The sequence below is a fragment of the Pseudophryne corroboree genome, chromosome 9, assembly GCF_028390025.1.
Source record: "Pseudophryne corroboree isolate aPseCor3 chromosome 9, aPseCor3.hap2, whole genome shotgun sequence".
Taxonomy (NCBI): domain Eukaryota; kingdom Metazoa; phylum Chordata; class Amphibia; order Anura; family Myobatrachidae; genus Pseudophryne; species Pseudophryne corroboree.
In genome coordinates, this window is record NC_086452.1 from 161556564 (window position 1) to 161573863 (window position 17300).

A 17300-nucleotide genomic window follows, 5' to 3' on the forward strand; every position below is an offset into this window, starting at 1 on the left:
GGTGGCCATGAAGAGGAGAGAATTCTCCCCTATTTGTAAAACTCTATTTGATGCTGGGATTAGCTTCGCCTTACTTTACCTGGCTAAGCTCCATGTCATATATGGAGGGAAACCTCACATTTTTTATTCGATGGCTGCCACCAATTTGCAGATTCTCTGCAAGATTCTTCTTCTGTACGAGCTGGAGACTGATATTTCCCTTGGTTTGCAAGTAATTCACTTATCACAGTTGATTCGCTGCCTTCACTCTTCACAATTTATTGCTAATGTTGATTAGTCTTTGTTATATGTACATTGATATTCTATTGTCTAAATATGTACCTTTTGAAGCTACTTGGGCTCCCCATTACGCACCTCCCCCCTCCCTTTTTCCTTTTTCCCTCTCCACACTTTGCCTTGTACCTTCCCACTCCTTCCTTCTAGTCAGGAAACTGATCTGTGTTTATTGCAGGCCCAATGGGTCATTATTATGGGTTCTTCAAATATTACAAAATGGACAAACTGAACTGTTTTGGTTAACAATGTTTCTAATGTTGATGCTATGGCTTTGGGATTATATACCTAATTTTGATCTAGCTCCCCTACTCGCTGGGACGTGGGGGGTGATACTGCTCTTTGTACTATTGTTGACCTTGTCTAACAAAAAAGGTATTGGTTGATCTTCACAACCTTATGGCCACATCTATGATTCGTAAACATACTAAACAAAGAGTGGGGTATTACTGCACTGCTATCGACAATTAATACCAATTAAACATGTAATAATATATTTACCAACAATGTATATTAATGAGTTTAGATAGTTAACAAAATAATTAATAGTGTTGGCGGTGCTCCCCTGAGGAAATGAAAATACAATCACACAAGGGTTTTTGTCCCGGGAAAAAGGGGGACCATGGAGACAAAGAAGATAACCTCTTTTTGGGGGCACTCCTTGCTGTTTAGATTATTGTTTAAAAACAATTTTAATTAAATTCATTAAAAAATTCTAGTAATATATGAAAAGATCTGACCTTTTGCTATACCCTTATTAGTTAGCAAACAAAAACAATTGTATAAAAATATTATAAAGCAATATGCTTACCTATCAGAATGAAAATTAGAATGAAAATCAATTAGTTCTTCACAAGGCTCAGACGTTTAAGGAGAACAATGATCAAGTAGCTGTCACACAGATTTGTCCCGTTTTGTGTCTACCAATTTACTGTGGCAGAAAGTTATCAAATAATCCTCACCAAGAGTCATCCAAATAAAGTGACAATATCGTAAGAGAATTGATAATTAAACAGATTGGGAAGCAATTTATCAATGCCTGGTGAATGAATATAGGTAATTTACAAGCTTGGCGTGTGGTATAGATACAATAAGGGAGTAATTTCTCCCACCACACAGGGCATGTTAATTAAACGGAGAGACGGCTATTTATGAGGTTAATCTTATGCACCCAAAAATCAGTGTGATACTCGAGTATAAAAGATGAGACTGGCGCCGGGTGTCCAACAACTTCTGCTGCCTTTCCATGTGTGGAAAACTCCACAGTGAATGGGAGGTGAGAGAGTTGTACGGCCGGCGCTGGTATGAAGGAAGAAGAACGGTGTTTGCTACTGTTGATGACTGCGGGTCAAAGTCTCCCTGATAGCCGAAAGGTCATTGCAGGGAAACAAGACCCGCCGCACCTCCATGAGTGAACACCAAGATACCTGTAGGTAGAGGTGATGTCTATGCTGTGACCGCTGCAGCTGCTAGCGTGTGTCTCGCCTCTGTCTCTCGTATGCCCGTGTCCGGAGCCGTGTTCTCTGCATGGGGATTCCAGAGTGACGGCTCCGTCACGTCTCCATCTAGTAGCTGGACGTACGTTTCACCCAAAGGCAGGGCTTCCAAAGGCAGCTGTGTGATGTCACACGCAGCCGCTGCGACCCAGGACAGCGACGAGTAACTCCCGGCCAGCCGTAGGAGCTGCGCTGGCCGGAAGTTACTCTTCAAGTACAAAAGCATCGCCGCTGTACGATGCTTTTGTGTCTGTGCGGGGGGGGGGGGGGCCAGACTGACATGCGGGGTGGACTAGCCCTGTGCTGGGCGTCCTCCCACGTCTGGGAAGATGATCGTAGGTGTGCTAAATTTAGCACAGTTACGATCAACTTGGAATCACTCCCAATATGTGCACATTCTTCCTGGCCCTGTGAAAGAGTTCCTTAGAAAAGTAATGGCCCTCTCTACCAGTGAGGCAGGTGAGGCAGAGCCATTCCTGTCATTCTATCGTTTGAGCAGGAGTTTTGACTGTATAAAGTATATGAAAAATACAAATAATATGTTAGAAATATCTTCTTTGTATTATTCTAATCATTATTATAGTCAAAACTCTGGAGTAAAAAGTCTATGGCAGGTGAGGCACTACCTCACCTGCCATAGACTTTTTACTCCAGAGTTTTGTCTATAAAAATGATGTATCTTTTCTATCTTTTCCGCACATCTCTTATCAAAACTCACCAAATTTCCAGGAGTTTATACTGCTGCACCTGTGTATAATGCCCAGATGTACCCTTTGGCTCATATATTGTGTGTAAATCTGGCTTTGGTGCTAGCCAATACCTCCTGAGCCATTTAGCTCACTGCACGTCTCTGCTCTCTACATGGTATAACCTTGAATCACTCTCCTTGGGACATCCCCCCTTTTAGGGATATAGATACTTCCTACATGTTTGTTGCTCATTACCTTTTGAATTCGCATGAGATGTGTGGCCTTTTTTGTTTTAATTTTATTTAATTTTTTTTACCCATGCCATATGATAACGAAAACTTGCTTCACTATTCCCGATTCTTTAAATATTGTTTGTTATATGTAATGACCTCTATAATGTTTGCATTTTATGCTGTATTTTTGATGTGCAGTTGTCTAATAAAGTATTTAAAAAAAAAATAGTCATTTCACACATGCTTTGCAGCTTCAATTTTTGTATTGTCCGGACCATTGACAAGTTCTTTGGCATTATATCTGCCCATGTCAATTCTACAAAAATAGACAAACAGCACTTGGGGGTCTATGTACTTAGCCATGGAGAGAGATACAGTGGGCGGAGATAAAGTAGTAAACAACTAGCTCCTTACTGTCATTTTCCAAACCCAGCCTCCAACGTGGCAGCTAGGAGCTGATTGACTGGTACTTTATCATTGTGAAATTTATCACTTTTTAAGGCTTAATACATCTCCCCCTATATAGTCAGTGAGACGGGCGATTAATCTTGTGACTACTGCTGCTGCAGCTCACTGCTGTCCCACACCAGGCGCCGGGGACTCTGGAGGGGGGATGCACTTATGCCTATCTGCAGAGCTGCTTTCCGGGGGTCTTCTTGCTTTGCTGCCACAGTTTACATACATTGCTGGTTGATCAGCTGTGGTGACACCAGCAGGATAACTATTACACAGCGCAAAGCACTTTTGAACTTCCTGCTCCCATGCATCCCCTGACACACACACATATACACACGCAGCAGAGTGGCCTGACACACACACATCTACACACACAGTACAGTGGCCTGACACACACACATATACACACACAGCACAGTGGCCTGACACACACACACATACTCTTGCAGCACAGTGGCCTGTCACACACACATACACACGGGTTCAGTATGGAAAGCCAGCATCCGGGATCCTGACGTTCGAAATACCGATGTCGGGATCTGGATTGCCAAGAAGCCGACAGGGGTGAGTAAAGGGTGCTATATCCTCTCCCCTACCCCCCCTAACCCTCCCTGCCTGCTGTCAACCCTAACCTCCGCCTTAGTGCCTAACCCTAACCTTCCCCCTGTAAGTGCCTAAACCTAACCTCCCATCCCTGCTGCCTAACCATAGCCCTACTGGGCCGCAGCCTAACCCTCAGGGGAGGTGCCTAACCCCCCTCCCCACAGCCTAAACCTAACATCCCGCCCCACACGCAGCTTACCCCTTCAGCGGTGCGGTGTTTGGCATCCCGGCTGTCGGGATCCCGATGTTCAAAATTCCAATGTCGGGATCACGAATGCAAAGAAGCCGACGGATGAGTAAGGGGTGCTATGCCCTCTCCCCTACCCCCCTAACCCTCCCCACCCGCTTCCTAACCTCCCCCTTAGTGCCTAACCCTAACCTTTTCCCCATAAGTGCCTAAACCTAACCTCTGATCCCCGCTGCCTAAACCTAACCCTCCTGGGCCGCAGCCTAACCCTCGGGGGGGGGGGGCTAACCCTAACCCCCCTCCCCACAGCCTAAACTTAACCTCCCCCCTACACACACACGCAACTTACCGCTTCAGCGGCACGGTGTCAGGACGTTCGGCATCCCGGCTGTAAGGATTCCGACACACAGGGATGTCTACCTATTCAGGATGCCATGTCTGCATTCCGAATAGTGTCGGGTTTCCGGTGTCGGTAATCTGACTGCCGGGATCCCGGCAGGCTGGATCCTGAGTGTATCCCATACACACATATGCAGTACAGTGGCCTGACACACACACACACATATGCACACGAAGCACAGTGGCCTGACACACACACATGCACATATACACACGCAGCACAGTGGCCTGACACATGCACACACACAAACACACATATACACATAGCACTCCATACACACAAACACGCAACACCTGACACACATACACGCTGTACGGTACACACACACATATATTATACAGCCTGTAAAATGGCATTTAGGAGCTGATTGGCTGATTATTTATTTATTAATTAACAGTTTCTTATATACTGCAGCAAATTCCGTTGCACTTTACAATTGGACACAATGATAAAACAAAACTGGGTAATAACAAACAGTCATAGAGGTAGGAAGGCCCTGCTCGCAAGCTTACAATCTATCTTCATACACTTTATCTCTCGCCAAGGCTTAGTACACATAGACCCCTTGATATGATGATATACTGTAGTGACTACAGTCAGTTAATTACTGTTCTGGTGGCCAACTGCTCTCTGCATAGCAATCTCAGAGTTGGTTCACAAAAAGCACTGCTTGCTCTGCAACCTAACTTACAGAAATAGTGGATGGTATATTGCAGCTTAGCATCCCACTGGTGTTATGAGCCACTGCTGTGGCTCATTTCCATTTTTGCATTTTGGTTATGTATTTTATGTTATACTTCTGTTCATGTTCCCCGTGGGTGTCATGGGGTGCTCGGAGCTCACCCTTAAGGAGGGGATACTGTTATGAACCACAGGTAGTGGTTCATTCCTATTTTATGTTTATAAAGTTGTCTTGCATGCCAGGATTTCCTGTTGCTCTGTTTTAGAATACTCTTGTCTGCTGCCGCTGGTGAGTCTGTGTAATTGCAGTTTGTTCCCATGTGTTCAGCCTCACCTGGCTGCTAATTGCATCTTGTCAGTTTGGAGTCATGCAACAGGGCAGCTGCATGAGATTATTTATTAGGCCTCTCTGTTATATGCTGGCTGACTGCAATTCACAGATGCTGGTGATATTTCTGGGTATCCGGTCTGCTTGAGTTCTGAGCTTGGTTCCTGCTAGTTCCTGAGCTTCCTGTGTCGATTCCTGTGTCAGTCCCTGTGTCGATTCCTATGTCTGATCCCGTGTCCTGCCGTGAGGCGTTCCTGTCCTGAGGTCCAGTGCCTTTGCCTGTGCCTGGTCAAGTTTCTGGCTTCTTGGTGTCCACCGGTCTTTCGTTTGGGATTCTGCCTGTCCTCCAGTTCTTAGAGTCTGTGTCAGCAGCATTGGGAGTTCCTGTCCGTCTGCCAGTATTCGTACCAGTTCCGTGAGTAGCGGCTCTGCCGCGTCCGTCGGCCTAGGCCGCTGTATTCCATTATTATTTCTGTCACTGGTGTTTTGCAGAGGGTTCTGCTTATGCTGTCACCGCCGGTACACAAAAGTATTGTGTGGGCGTGTGGTCAGCATTTCCTTTGTTGTTCTTTTCCTTTGGCGGCGAACCGCACATACATTTAGTTTTAGGCTAGTTAGTAGCCCCTGGCTTTTGGTTGTTTCAGTAAGAGGGCCCCTTGTTATCACCCTGTCTCGGTACACTCTTTGTCTCTCATTAAGACCTGAGGGGGCATCGAAGTTGGGCAGACGTAATCCGCCCTTCAAACGCGGCTGCCATGGGCTCAAGCAACCATAGTCTCGCAAGAGTGTACTGACAGCACGGGCGAGACAACGGAGATAGGGCGCCAGGGGCTATTCCCTTTCCATTCCCCTTTCCCAGCATTACGTTCCAGTGCTCCGGTCCTTGCAATAAGATCTCCTCAGACCAGAGTGCTGGAATCATAACAACTGGATAGTAAGGGCAGAAGGACTGAGGGTCTGATTTTGAGTTGTAAGGTATTGTACAGCCGCAAGAAAGCGACTGTTCAACACCATACAAATAAAATGCAAATGCCGCTGGAGGTGTCTTTAGGAGTTGGATGCATAATTGGATCACAACCGCATCGGTCGCAACCTGCGATGGTAACAGCCCTCAGCCTGCATAAGCTGAAGCTTATACCCCTTTCAGACCGCCACCTCTGAACACGGGTTACTTGCACATGAACGCGCATAACCCGTGTTCATGTGGGGTCTGAAAGGTGCAAGGGTTGAAATTACGTGTCGAGTAACCCGGTATTTCAACCCTGGTCATAAGCAGGGTTGAACACGTCTTCAACCCGGCTCACTGTGCTTTGTGAACGGGAGCCGGATCAATGTGACCCGTTTCCCATTTGGGTGGCGCTTGGAGATCATGTGATCTCCAAGCGCCCCCCCTCCCCCGCCGCGTCACCGCTGACGTCACCAACCCGGCAATACGGGTTGCAGTCAGCGGCAGCGAGGAGCATGAGGCGGGTCGCATGCTGGGAGCCTCCGTTTCAGGCTCCTATGTGCGACCCGCCTCAGGCAGTCTGAAATGGGTATTACTCAGATTGGCCAACGGATCCGGTTCAGGAAGTCTGCGCACAGTGACACAGACCATGTGCCTGACATTCCTACATTTCTCTGCACCCCAAAAGCTGCAGCATGTCAAATACGCTGTGGCTGGGGGGACTCCAAGCAGATCACCAAACATCGGATTTGTATGAAAAAAGCACTTAATAGGTTTATTATTGTTTGCAAAAGAATGTACATTGTATTCATAGTTTTCTTTTGAAAATTGCTCTATTGCCCTTATGTTCTGGTTTGGAAGCAGGATCGGACTGGCCCACTGGGGTACAGGGGAAACCACCAGTAGGCCCCACTGCCTGAGGGGCCCTCCTCCTCTAGGGGTCAGGTTCAAGACTGTGCACATGAATTATATATTATACATGTTACCTTATACTGCACATGATTATGATATATTTTCTACAGTACATTGCTGTCATTAATCTGGCACATTATCACAAATGCGCTAGCATTAATTACTATATAAATTATCAAGGAGTCCAGACCAGGTACTCTATAATGGTTAGCCAAACCTCTGCGGTGGCAGGCCACACCCCTTTTGGACGCTGGCCACACCTCTAATCATGGGCCCCTACCACTGCACACCCCCGGTGGGCCCTTCATGCTGCAGTCCGACACTGTTTGGAAGTATTGAGACTTCAACTTCCATGTTTTACACTGCAACAGTCAGATGTTATGGGAGTCACATGGATTCACCTCCATCAGCTTCATATAACTGGAAGTAGGAGTACTAAATTTGCATGTAATGTAATTATTACATTTAATTTTACCTTCTGGAAAATGTTCTCACATAAGAAGGCAGTTGATTTACAGTTTGTTATGGATCAAACAAATATATTCCATATATTTGAAGTTATTTTACATCTAAGAAATGAAAGAAGAAGCAGTGCCCTAGCTAGCACAGTCAAGTGTGAGACAGAATTTAAGCAGGTTTTTCATTTTGTCTTTTTTCTGTCGGCACTTGTAGAAATTGCCTACTCCAAATCGACTTGCCTTTGGCAATTTTACTTTGTCTGGAACATCTGTTTTAAAATAAACAGGCTTTTAAATTTAAAGTGACACTGCTAATAGAAATATTTTTTCAGGCAATTGCTCCTTAGCTTTTTCTGGCCTCCTCTGACTCGCACACCAAAAACACATTAAATATACAACAACACATTAAATATACAGTACACAGACCCTTAACAGCTCCAAGACAGTTTAATTTTTGATTTCCCCCAAGTCCAACACCTGATCTACCATATGCTTTTAATTTTTGTGGCTTCAAAAGATTACATGCCAGTCCCCAAGCATGAATAGTTAAGAGCAGAGTGACAGATCATTTACACCAGAAGGTCTGGGTTTAGAATTTTGTTTTAAGGGCAAGCATAGACTGTGCGGTGATGTTTTAAGCAATACCTTCTGAATCCAACTTCATAGCAATCAGTGATGTTACAAAAGTCCTTGAAGTAACTGTAGATCACAGCTATAATGTACTAATAATGCAGTATTAATATTATTATATGATCAATGCAGGTTTCAGAGCTTTACAGTATTTTTCTTTCCTTATTACAAAATAAAATGCTTCTCTACTTAAGCACATTTTAATTTTTGAAAACTATTATAAATATTCAAATAAATAATTCAGTGACAGTATTTTATTAGATGTTTGCCCAGGATTCATTGCTAACTGTTCTCTCATGATAGTGTAGGCAAATAAAACTGCTCAATTATCCTCCTCTCCCCACACACACACACAACCACCCACCCACCCACATACCATTTGGATTATAGCATACATCCTCAAATTGTATTATATGCATAGTTGCCTACCCTCCCTCATTCTGCAGGAGACTCCCTGAAATAGTAGCAATCTCCCTCACTCCCTGAATAGTCCCTCAATCTCCCTGAAAAAAAGAGAAATCAGAAATACATACATTCAAATGGGATCATCAGTGCCATTTCCCTGTATTGGTTATAAGGCACTCTGGGGCAGATGTATTAAACTGGAGATGGCATAAGGAAGTGATAAACCAGTGATAAATGCAAGGTGATGCACGCACCAGCCAATCAGCTCCTAACTGTTAATTTACATATTGGAGCTGATTGGATGGTGCGTGTATCACCTTGCACTTATCACTGGTTTATCACTTCCTTATGCCTTCTCCAGGTTAATACATCTGCCCCAATGATCCCCATTGCTACATGCATTGTAAAGGTTTCTTGTGGCCACTTACAGTATATGGAACCTCTTGTAAAACACAATACACAAAAAAATCCTGCAAAATATCTGTCTTTTCTTCAACCAGTGCATCTTACTAACTTTGGGGCTCATTTACATTTAGATGTAAGTCATTTTCATGACAGGCCTCTCAGATGTAGCAGTACATGTCCGCACTGATAGGTGTTACTTTCACAATCTCCCAGAAATGCTTTTTCAAAAGTTGGTAAGTATGATTATATGTTACAAATAAAAGTAACAGGTGTGTAGACACGGTGAGATCCTTGCTATGCCCGATTTTCACTTGCGATTTCTCTTGAACTCCCTGTAGCCCAGATAGCACAGATTTTGACTAACTTTTCTTGAGATATGGCTTATGTGAGATTTTGGCTTATGTGAGATGTCATTGACATGTGAGATGAACTAGATAGTACACCGATCTAGCAAGGATTGACTTGCCTGCACAGTTTATCTTTTCTTGCGATGCCGACCTGGCGGGACCACGCATCAGGATCGAATCGGGACCGCAAGGTGACTTTCACCTTGCGATCTGCCCTAACTTTTCTTGCGATTTTGACTATATAGTCAAAATTAAAATAAAATATCTCACCGTGTGTACACACCCTTAGTTACAATGTCTGTTTACTATTTTCTATTAGCATGATAAAACATATTGATGTTCATTTTTTTTGTCTCATACTTTTTACAGTGGTTTGAATAACACCATTTGTTAGTTAAAGTCACATACCAAAACCATCTGAAGATAAGGCTGTAAAGGACCACATTCTGACCAGCAAAGTACAATTTACAGCGTATAGCTTGCAATATTTAAAGGTAAGGTTTTTTTAAATAAAGACATTTTATTATATTATTTTTGGGTCATCAGTCACACTAGACTTATTTATTTACATCCTTTAGCTGTTACACATATGTACAAGCATTTTAATAAAATAGACATGTGTCACAATACCTTTATATGGTACTCCGATTTAATGGTTTACTCAAAGGGTATTCTAAATATTAGACAAACTAGATGTTATCAAGTCCATAAAAATATCTTGATGCCTGACTCCCCACTCTATATTGCCCACACCCATCCCACACACTCGTTGTCATAATGCATAGTTTAAAAATGCAACCAAGCTCTAAATCGCTTACAGTAGGAAAGCAATAGACCCAACCCTGCTACCGTTGACTAGTAATAGTATTTGGCCAATTTATCACAAGCAACACATCACAGCTACTTTGCATAACACCCCCATTAGCTTTATGAGAACCTGAATATCTTGGACTGATCATTTAGAACATAACACCCACCCCCCCCCCCAACCTCATAGTATTTGCTTTCTTCCTTACTATATTGTGACTCTAGAGCAAATTAATACCCATACCTCTCCTCAGAGAAAGTTAAATAGATTAAATGAGACTATTAAGCTTCTCTCTGCTAACCTCAAACCTATACACCTCTAAATTGTAGGACTTGTCATTTATGAAAATACATTTCTCTGACGTCCTAGTGGATGCTGGGACTCCGTCAGGACCATGGGGATTAGCGGCTCCGCAGGAGACAGGGCACAAAAATAAAAGCTTTAGGACTAGGTGGTGTGCACTGGCTCCTCCCCCTATGACCCTCCTCCAAGCCTCAGTTAGGTTTTTGTGCCCGTCCGAGCAGGGTGCAATCTAGGTGGCTCTCCTAAAGAGCTGCTTAGAAAAAGTTATTAGGTTTTTTATTTTCAGTGAGTCCTGCTGGCAACAGGCTCACTGCAACGAGGGACTTAGGGGAGAAGAAGTGAACTCACCTGCGTGCAGGATGGATTGGCTTCTTAGGCTACTGGACACCATTAGCTCCAGAGGGATCGAACACAGGCCCAGCCATGGAGTCCGGTCCCGGAGCCGCGCCGCCGACCCCCTTGCAGATGCCGAAAAGTGAAGAGGTCCAGAAACCGGCGGCAGAAGACTTTTCAGTCTTCATGAGGTAGCGCACAGCACTGCAGCTGTGCGCCATTGTTGTCAGCACACTTCACACCAGCGGTCACTGAGGGTGCAGGGCGCTGGGGGGGGGGGGGCGCCCTGGGCAGCAATGATAATACCTTGTTCTGGCTAAAAATACATCACATATAGCCCCTGGGGCTATATGGATGTATTTAACCCCTGCCAGGTCTCACAAACACCGGGAGAAGAGCCCGCCGAAATAGGGGGCGGGGCCTATCTCCTCAGCACACAGCGCCATTTTCCTGCACAGCTCCGCTGCGAGGAAGGCTCCCAGGACTCTCCCCTGCACTGCACTACAGAAACAGGGTAAAAAAAACAGAGAGGGGGGGCACTTTTTTGGCGATATTGATATATTAAGCTGCTATAAAGGAAACAACACTTCTGTAGGGTTGTTCCTATATATTTATAGCGCTTGGGTGTGTGCTGGCAAACTCTCCCTCTGTCTCCCCAAAGGGCTAGTGGGGTCCTGTCTTCGATAAGAGCATTCCCTGTGTGTCTGCTGTGTGTCGGTACGTGTGTGTCGACATGTATGAGGACGATGTTGGTGTGGAGGCGGAGCAATTGCCGGTAATGGTGATGTCACCCCCTAGGGAGTCGACACCGGAATGGATGGCTTTGTTTATGGAATTACGTGATAATGTCAGCACGTTACAAAAATCAGTTGACGACATGAGACGGCCGGCAAACCAGTTAGTACCTGTCCAGGCGTCTCAGACACCGTCAGGGGCTGTAAAACGCCCTTTACCTCAGTCGGTCGACACAGACCCAGACACGGACACGAATCTAGTGTCGACGGTGAAGAAACAAACGTATTTTCCAGTAGGGCCACACGTTATATGATCACGGCAATGAAGGAGGCTTTGCATATCTCTGATACTGCAAGTACCACAAAAAGGGGTATTATGTGGGGTCTGAAAAAACTACCTGTAGTTTCTCTAACGTCCTAGTGGATGCTGGGACTCCGTCAGGACCATGGGGAATAGCGGGCTCCGCAGGAGACAGGGCACATCTAAATAAAGCTTTTAGGATCACATGGTGCGTACTGGCTCCTCCCCCTATGACCCTCCTCCAAGCCTCAGTTAGGTTTTTGTGCCCGTCCGAGAAGGGTGCAATCTAGGTGGCTCTCCTAAAGAGCTGCTTAGAAAAAGTTTTTTTTAGGTTTAAATCTCAGTGAATCCTGCTGGCAACAGGATCACTGCATCGAGGGACTTAGGGGAGAGATTTCCAACTCACCTGCGTGCAGGATGGATTGGAGTCTTAGGCTACTGGACACTTAGCTCCAGAGGGAGTCGGAACACAGGTCCTCCTGGGGTTCGTCCCGGAGCCGCGCCGCCGATCCCCCTTACAGACGCTGAAGACGGAGGTCCGGAAAGCAGGCGGCAGAAGACTCCTCAGTCTTCATGAAGGTAGCGCACAGCACTGCAGCTGTGCGCCATTGTTGCTACACGTCTCACTGATTCAGTCACGGAGGGTGCAGGGCGCTGCTGGGGGCGCCCTGGGCAGCAATATTAAATACCTTTAGTGGCAAAATAAATACATCACATATAGCCATTAAGGCTATATGTATGTATTTAACCCAGGCCAGTTTTCTTAAAACCCGGGAGAAAAGCCTGCCGAAAAAGGGGCGGAGCTTATTCTCCTCAGCACTCAGCGCCATTTTCCTGCTCAGCTCCGCTGGTGAGGAAGGCTCCCAGGACTCTCCCCTGCACTGCACTACAGAAACAGGGTAACAAAGAGAAGGGGGGCATAATTTGGCGATATTGATATATTAAAAGCGCTTATATCAAAAACAACACCTTCTAGGGTTGTTTATATACATTTATAGCGTTTTTGGTGTGTGCTGGCAAACTCTCCCTCTGTCTCCCCAAAGGGCTAAGAGGGTCCTGTCTTCGATTAGAGCATTCCCTGTGTGGCTGCTGTGTGTCGGTACGTGTGTGTCGACATGTATGAGGACGATGTTGGTGTGGAGGCAGAGCAATTGCCGGTAATGGTGATGTCACCCCCTAGGGAGTCGACACCGGAATGGATGGCTTTAGTTATGGAATTACGTGATAATGTTAGCACATTACAAAAGTCAGTTGACGAAATGATACGGCCGGAAAACCAGTTAGTACCGGCTCAGGCGTCTCAGACACCGTCAGGGGCTGTAAAACGTCCCTTACCTCAGTCAGTCGACACGGGTACCGACACAGATGAATCTAGTGTCGACGGTGAAGAAACAAACGTATTTTCCAATAGGGCCACACGTTATATGATCACGGCAATGAAGGAGGCTTTGCAGATCTCTGATACTGCTGGTACCTCAAAAAGGGGTATTATGTGGGGGGTGAAAAAACTACCTGTAGCTTTTCCAGAATCAGAGGAATTGAATGACGTGTGTGACGAAGCGTGGGTTAACCCAGATAGAAAACTGCTAATTTCCAAGAAGTTATTGGCATTATACCCTTTCCCACCAGAGGTTAGGGCGCGCTGGGAAACACCCCCTAGGGTGGATAAGGCGCTCACACGTTTATCAAAGCAAGTGGCGTTGCCGTCTCCTGATACGGCCGCCCTCAAGGATCCAGCAGATAGGAGGCTGGAAACTACACTGAAGAGTATATACACACATACTGGTGTTATACTGCGACCGGCAATAGCCTCAGCCTGGATGTGCAGTGCTGGGGTAGTGTGGTTGGATTCTCTGACTGAAAATATTGATACCCTGGATAGGGACAGTATTTTATTGACTCTAGAGCAATTAAAGGATGCTTTTCTTTATATGCGAGATGCTCAGAGGGATATTTGTACTCTAGCATCAAGAGTAAGCGCGATGTCCATATCTGCCAGAAGAAGTTTATGGACGCGACAGTGGTCAGGTGATGCGGATTCCAAAAGGCATATGGAAGTATTGCCATATAAAGGAGAGGAATTATTTGGGGTCGGTCTTTCGGACCTGGTGGCCACGGCAACTGCCGGCAAATCCACTTTTTTACCTCAGACCCCCTCCCAACAGAAAAAGACACCGTCTTTTCAGCCGCAGTCCTTTCGCTCTTATAAAAACAAGCGACCAAAAGGACAGTCTTATCTGCCGCGAGGCAGAGGAAAAGGTAAGAGAGGGCAGCAAGCAGCCCCTGCCCAGGACCAGAAGCCCGCCCCGGGTTCTACAAAGCCATCAGCATGACGCTGGGGCTTTACAAGCGGACTCAGGAGCGGTGGGGGGTCGACTCAAGATTTTCAGCAATCAGTGGGCTCGCTCACAAGTGGACCCGTGGATCCTGCAGATAATATCTCAGGGTTACATGTTGGAGTTCGAAAGGTCTCCCCCTCGCCGGTTCCTAAAGTCTGCTTTACCAACGTCTCCCTCAGAAAGGACGTCGGTTTTGGAAGCCATTCACAAGCTGTATTCTCAGCAGGTGATAGTCAAGGTACCCCTCCTACAACAGGGAAAGGGGTATTATTCCACACTATTTGTGGTACCGAAGCCGGACGGTTCGGTAAGACCTATTCTAAACCTGAAATCCTTGAACCTGTACATACAGAAATTCAAGTTCAAGATGGAGTCACTCAGAGCAGTGATAGCGAATCTGGAAGAAGGGGACTTCATGGTGTCCCTGGACATAAAAGATGCTTATCTGCATGTCCCAATTTACCCCTCACACCAAGGGTATCTCAGGTTCATGATACAAGACTGTCATTATCAGTTTCAAACGCTGCCGTTTGGTTTGTCCACGGCCCCTCGGGTCTTTACCAAGGTAATGACCGAAATGATGGTTCTTCTACGAAGAAAAGGCGTATTAATTATCCCTTACTTGGACGATCTCCTGATAAGGGCAAAGTCCAGAGAACAGCTGGAAGTCGGTGTAGCACTAACCCAGGTAGTGCTTCAGCAACACGGGTGGATTCTGAATCTTCCAAAATCTCAATTGACCCCGACAACTCGTCTGCTGTTCCTGGGAATGATTCTGGACACGGTTCAGAAAAAGGTGTTTCTCCCGGAGGAGAAAGCAAGGGAGTTATCCGAACTTGTCAGGAACCTCCTAAAACCAGGAACTGTGTCAGTACATCAATGCACAAGAGTCCTGGGAAAGATGGTGGCTTCTTACGAAGCGATTCCATTCGGCAGATTCCATGCACGGACATTTCAGTGGGATCTGCTGGACAAATGGTCCGGATCGCATCTGCACATGCATCAGCGGATAACACTGTCACCAAGAACAAGGTTGTCTCTCCTGTGGTGGTTGCAGAGTGCCCATCTGTTAGAGGGCCGCAGATTCGGCATACAGGACTGGGTCCTGGTGACTACGGATGCCAGCCTACGAGGCTGGGGAGCAGTCACACAGGGAAGAAACTTCCAGGGCGTGTGGTCAAACCTGGAGACGTCCCTTCACATAAATATACTGGAGCTAAGAGCGATCTACAATGCTCTAAGCCTGGCAAAATCGCTGCTTCAGGGTCAGCCGGTGTTGATCCAGTCGGACAACATCACGGCAGTCGCCCACGTAAACCGACAAGGCGGCACGAGAAGCAGAAGAGCAATGACAGAAGCTGCAAGGATTCTGCGCTGGGCGGAGAATCATGTCATAGCACTGTCAGCAGTGTTCATCCCGGGAGTGGACAACTGGGAAGCAGACTTCCTCAGCAGACACGACCTTCACCCGGGAGAGTGGGGACTTCATCCAGAAGTCTTCCACATGATTGTGAACCGTTGGGAAAAACCAAAGGTGGACATGATGGCGTCTCGCCTCAACAAAAAATTGGACAGATATTGCGCCAGGTCAAGAGACCCTCAGGCAATAGCTGTGGACGCTCTGGTAACACCGTGGGTGTACCAGTCAGTGTATGTGTTCCCTCCTCTGCCTCTCATACCAAAGGTACTGAGAATTATACGGAAAAGAGGAGTAAGAACAATACTGGTGGCTCCGGACTGGCCAAGAAGAACTTGGTATCCGGAACTTCAAGAGATGCTCACGGAGGATCCGTGGCCTCTACCTCTAAGAAGGGATCTGCTTCAGCAGGGACCTTGTATGTTCCAAGACTTACCGCGTCTGCGTTTGACGGCATGGCGGTTGAACGCCGGATTCTAAAAGAAAAGGGCATTCCAGAGGAAGTTATTCCTACCTTGATTAAGGCTAGAAAGGAAGTGACTGTACAACATTATCACCGCATTTGGCGGAAATATGTTGCGTGGTGTGAGGCCAAGAAGGCTCCAACGGAAGAATTTCAATTGGGTCGATTCTTACATTTCCTGCACGCAGTATTGTCTATGGGCCTAAAATTGGGGTCCATTAAAGTTCTAATTTCGGCCTTATCAATCTTCTTCCAGAAGGAATTGGCATCAGTGCCTGAAGTACAAACTTTTGTCAAAGGTGTACTACATATACAACCCCCAATAGTGCCTCCAGTGGCACCGTGGGATTTGAACGTAGTTTTGAATTTTCTCAAATCTCATTGGTTTGAGCCTCTAAAATCGGTAGATTTAAAATACCTTACATGGAAGGTAACCATGCTATTGGCCCTGGCTTAAGCCAGGAGAGTTTCAGAGTTGGCGGCTTTATCATACAAAAGCCCATATCTGATTTTCCATTCGGACAGGGCAGAACTGCGGACACGTCCTCATTTTCTCCCTAAGGTGGTTTCGGCTTTTCACTTGAACCAGCCTATTGTGGTGCCTGCGGCTACTAGCGACTTGGAGGACTCCAAGTTACTGGACGTTGTCAGAGCATTAAAAATATATATTTCAAGGACAGCTGGAGTCAGAAAATCTGACTCGTTGTTTATATTGTATGCACCCAACAAGATGGGTGCTCCGGCGTCTAAACAGACGATTGCACGTTGGATCTGTAGCACAATCCAACTTGCACATTCTGTGGCAGGCCTGCCACAGCCTAAATCTGTAAAGGCCCACTCCACAAGGAAAGTGGGCTCATCTTGGGCGGCTGCCCGAGGGGTCTCGGCATTACAACTTTGCCGAGCAGCTACGTGGTCAGGGGAGAACACGTTTGTAAAATTTTACAAATTTGATACTCTGGCTAAGGAGGACCTGGAGTTCTCTCATTCGGTGCTGCAGAGTCATCCGCACTCTCCCGCCCGTTTGGGAGCTTTGGTATAATCCCCATGGTCCTGACGGAGTCCCAGCATCCACTAGGACGTTAGAGAAAATAAGAATTTACTTACCGATAATTCTATTTCTCATAGTCCGTAGTGGATGCTGGGCGCCCAT

At 46.2% G+C, this 17300-nt stretch overlaps 1 protein-coding gene across 9 annotated transcripts in view; it reads left to right on the forward strand.

Moving 5' to 3' along the window:
• The window catches only part of HFM1 (helicase for meiosis 1), a 984377-nt gene that overhangs the window by 105696 nt on the left and 861381 nt on the right, over window positions 1-17300 (forward strand). For 8 of the 9 annotated variants that reach the window (XM_063939911.1, XM_063939912.1, XM_063939910.1 and 5 more), the window contains one exon: window positions 9819-9943. The gene's annotated coding sequence lies outside the window, so the exon portion shown is untranslated. Of the gene's footprint in view, window positions 1-9238; window positions 9336-9818; window positions 9944-17300 lie in introns of those variants that run through there. The other variant, XM_063939914.1, reaches the window with a different exon arrangement.